Raw genomic sequence first — 4,954 nt, 5'->3', positions numbered from 1 at the left:
AAGGCTATCATTGTCAAAAATAGTAGGGGACCCAATCATCATCATAAATGACCCCTCCAAATGTTAGGCTTATTAGAAGTTGTCGGAAATGAAGCCAGGAATAAAGAAAAAAAGTAGAGGAAGAAAAGAAAAAAACCCCAGAAAAAATGAAGAAAAAACCCCAAACGCTTGTTTGCCTCTCGATTTGAAAAGAAAAAGATTGTCTTCGGTTCCGTTATGCTTTGGTTTGAAACTCTATAACTGAGTTCTCGCTCCCAGTCTTGGTGCCCCAAGTTCAATGTGACAAAAGGGTATTTTTGGAATTTTTAAAAATATATTAATCACGTGATATCACATGTGAATAGTTTATGACAGATAGGTAATTGTAGGGGAGGTTTTAGACAATTGTCAAAAACAGTAGGGGTACTTTAAGACTATGTAAACAATAAGGATGAATTAGTTAATTAGCTAAACTATAAGGGTAGTTTAAGAAATTTTGTCAAAGCAAACATAACAATTAACAATAGAATGATGCTACTCTATAAGACAACGCTATGTGCAACACTTGCCATTCTATGCCGCACACGAGAAAAAGTCAAATTCTTGCAATTCTTCCCATCCGAAGCCATCAAAGTCAATGAGATATACATGATATTGAAGCCCTTCCACAAATTGGACACTCTAGATTGAAGCAAGTATTAAAACTCCCAAGCTTGCACATCGTGCTATTTTTAAGTGCATTGACCCTATTTGTTTACAATGCACTTTCATTTGCATCAATAAAAGAGTTTAAATTTTGGTTCACTTTTGCTTTGTTGAAGTTATATTTTCATTTTTAATTGTATTTATATACACGTATCTAATGTGAAAATATATATAACAGTAAAAATTGTTCTTATGAAATATAATTTATTAAAATAAAACAAAGAAAAATGTCACACTATGAAAAATTAAATTATTTTCATAATCCTATCATACACAGATTATTATAACTTCAAAGAATAATTGATTAAAAAATAATTATTCTAATCAATAATTATCAATAATATACAAAAAAAAAAAACAAAATCTAGAGAGTGGATAATCACTTTCATTACATTAAAAGAATAATATTATAATAAAGTAAAAAATGTAATAATGAGGTGGCCAAGCATTATTTGTCTTTTACTTTCTTACTTTCTAATATTGTCTGATCCGAGGTGTCCCGAATCGAGGACGTAGTCAGATAGTCCTGCCAATTAGACAAAGCTGAGGTGGAAGGATGAAGTCACGCACTGGGATCTGCAACCAAGATGGACAGTCAAAGGTCCAAGGAGTTGTTCCCCAGATAGGTACTTTGACGCTCAAGTCAGTTGAATGGAGGTAAGTGGTAGGGCTAAGCAAGTGAGAACAATGCTGGTCCGAGCATAAGAGATGGTGCAAAAGTATCAGAAGTCAAAAGTCCCTTACCATAAGTGGAGATTACCTATTTATAGTTGGACGTCCGTGTTCTAATCGAATGAGGCTTTCGGGGTTGTTGGGATGAGGTTATCCGCCGAGGTCTTCGGGATGACTCCTCTTCCCTAGTGGAGTTAACTTCTTCACTTGTGTACGATACTCCTTCTTGGTTGTGTATATCTATCCTGTGTGGTGTCGACGTGGATGGAGAGAGAAGGTGGCCACGGAGGATGCCCCGTGGCATCCTTGGCCAGCTCAACCATAACCCAAACACCACTCCCCCATTTCCTAAATCGGGGAGTGTAGTGCTCGGCTGTGGTTTGGCATGGAAGAGCTATGTGGTCCTTGGCTAAGGAACTTTAGCATGCCAATTAATCTTTCTTTTTAGAGTTGAGTGGCCTGGGGTGAGGTCGGTTTTCTAGGTGAACCGTTTGGTTTGACGCTCATGCCGTTTCTGAGATAGGTTGGTAGATGCATCATTTCATCTTCTAACCTCACATGCAGAGTGCGACATTGATTTGACTTGATTTGGACCATTGGATGGCTTTATAAAAGGGGATGAAAAGCCATTTCACTTTGTCATTTGTAAAGAGTCTGTTCCTTGGAGTTTGGCTAGAAATAGTCCTTGACTAGTGCTTATCTTATTCCGCGGTGTAGCCTCTTCATTTATTCTGGTAAGATGTCTTCATCTTCATCATTTTCTTGTTTTTCCTGTTCATCCTCTTCTTCAGGTTCATTGAGTAGTGAGTTTGAGAAGTGGTCTCATGCCAAGGCTACTACAATCATGGTTTGCGGGACCGATGGCCGCGGGGCCGAGGTCGACAGGTTTGGGGGTGAGATTGAAGCGGTAAAGGAGGCTGCAGTCCGGGGGGCCGAAGTTGATGATGCCAAAATGGAAGTTGTGTCTGATGAGGGGCCCAATGCCCCTGTGTCACGGGGCTAATCGATGGGGCCCCATGCGGTGCTTGATTGGGGTCGAGAAAGCCTACCAATGCAAGCAACAACACACAAAAGGAAACAATAGTGTACACAAATTAGACAAAAGGCAACTTGTATTGCATTAATCAATGGTAAGCACAAGCACACAGTACAGTGTCGAGGGAATCTTGTGCTTAACCTTTACACGCTTATGAGCTCACTCGACTACCTACCTCCCCTCAAAGTGGCCCATTTCTTCATTCTTTTGGAGGCTTTCTCTAGGGAGGCTCGAGTGATGTCAAGGCATTCTTTCCATTCCCTGGTGAAAGTGAAGGCTCGAGGGTTTCTTCCTTGATGGTCGTTGACGATGCTGTGCGGACATCTTAGTAGTTGGCCGGTGATGACTTCAAAAGGACTTTGATTGGTGGAGGAGCTCTTTTGTGTGTTGACGGAGAATTGTGCAATGTCCAGCAATCGAACCCAATTCTTCTGTGTAGCTGATACAAAATGGCAGAGGTACTCTTCAAGGAGAGAGTTCATTCTCTCTGTCTGCCCATCTGACTCTGGATGACTGCTACTGGAGAAGTTCAAGTTCAAGCCAAGAAGCTTGAATAGCTCTGTCCAGAAAGCACTAGTGAATCGGGGATCCCGATCACTAACAATATTCTGTGGGACTCCCCAATATTTCACCACGTGCTTGAAGAAAATGTATGCCGTGTCTTCAACTAAAAGGTGCTTTGGTGCTGGGGTGAAAGTGGCATACTTGGAAAATCTATCAACAACAACAATGATGGATGCATAGTCTCCCACTTTAGGAAGACCGCTGATGAAGTCCATGGAAACACTCTCCCAAGGTTGTGAGGGAGTTGGAAGAGGTTGTAGGAGTCCAAGAGGCTTGGCATGCTCGGGCTTGTCTTGCTGGCAAATCAGGCATGTCCTTGTGTATTCTCGAACATCTTGCTCCATATGAGGCCAATAGTAGGCATGTTGTAGAAGTGCCAAGGTACGCTACTACCCAAGGTGTCCTGCCCATAAGCTGTCCTGACATTCACGTAGGAGAGTCTTTCTCAAGTCTTCAACTCTCGGTACAAATATCCGCCTTCCCTTTGTCAAAAGAATGCCTTTTTCAACCCAAAACCGCCTAGTTTTCCCTTCACGAGCCGCTATCAATAGGCTCTGAGCAATGTGGTCCTTCTGGAGTCCTTCCTTGATGTGCTTAATGAGGTCCAGTCTGATTTGGCTTTGAGATGGACCTTCACCTGTGGATAGTGCTGCAAGCTCGGCTTTCCTGCTAAGTGCATCAGCAACCTTGTTCATCGGCCCTCCACTAAGAAATCTTGCCATCGAGCTTGCTTAGGGCTCAACTTCTTCTGTGACTGAAAGTAACTAGTAGGTATGTTGTTAGTCTTGACCACGAACTTGGAGCCAAGTAGGTAGTGTCGCCATGTGTGGAGGCAGTGGACGATGGCTGTCATCTCCTTCTCTTGCACAGTGTACCTCCTCTCTGTATCATTCAATTTACAGCTTTCAAAGGCAATGGGATGTCCTTCCATCAAAACCCCACCAATGGCAAAATCAGAAGCATCTGTGTGTAGCTCATATGGCTTGCTTGGATTACGCAAGTCGAGTATAGGTTCTGCTGAGACAACTCTCTTCAAATCATCAAAAGCTGTTTGGCAACATTCACTCTAGGTGCACGTACTAGTCTTCTTTAGTAAGTTGGAGAGGGCAGTGGCTCATGCTGAGAACCCAAAGATGAATCTTCGATATTAGTTTACGAGGCCAAGGAAGGAGCGAAGTTCAGTGACCCTGGTGGGCGATGCCCAATCTTGAATGGGCTTGACATTAGCTGGATCCATACTGATTGTACCTGCTCAGATTATATGTCCGAGGAAGGCCACCTCTTCTATGGCGAAAGAACATTTATCCTTCTTAACAAATATGTTATTGTCCTGCAAGACCTAAAAAACAGTATGGAGGTGGTCAACATGTTCCTCCAAGGTTCTACTATAAATTACAATATCATCAATATACACAACAAATTGGTCTAGGTAGGGATGGAATATTCTATTCATCAATGTACAAAAGGTGGATTGAGCATTGGTGAGCCCAAAGGGCATGACTCGAAATTCAAAGGACCCATATCGGGTAACACAAGCTATTTTGTGTTCATCTCCTTCGGCTATACGCACTTGATAGTACCCCGACCTCAGGTCTAGCTTGGTGAAGTGCTTGACCTTGCTGAGCTGATCAAAGAGGTCGGCCACCAAAGGTATGTGATATTTATTCTTGATGGTGAGCTTGTTGAGAGCTCGGTAGTCAATACCATGTTTCTTTTGAAACAGGATTGGTGCTCCAAAAGGGGCCTTAGAAGGCTGAATCAATCCAGCATCCAACAACTCATTCAACTGCTTTCGTAGCTCGGCCAACTCAGGAGGAGACATTCTGTATGGCGGGCACGCCGGTGGTTTGGTTCTAGGCTGCAACTCAATCTTGTGATCAACTTCTCCTTGGGGGAAGCTTCTTTGGCAATGTGGGGGGCATGACATCTTGGAATTCTTCTAGTGCCATTGTAATTGCTGGCGAGATATGCCCGGTTGGTGGGTCAGGCAGGTCAGAG

The sequence above is a fragment of the Nelumbo lutea genome, chromosome 3 (assembly GCF_056320005.1).
Source record: "Nelumbo lutea isolate HS-2025 chromosome 3, American lotus-T2T, whole genome shotgun sequence".
NCBI classification, from domain to species: domain Eukaryota; kingdom Viridiplantae; phylum Streptophyta; class Magnoliopsida; order Proteales; family Nelumbonaceae; genus Nelumbo; species Nelumbo lutea.
The sequence above is the reverse complement of the archived record's forward strand: the minus strand, read 5'-3'. Positions refer to the sequence as shown.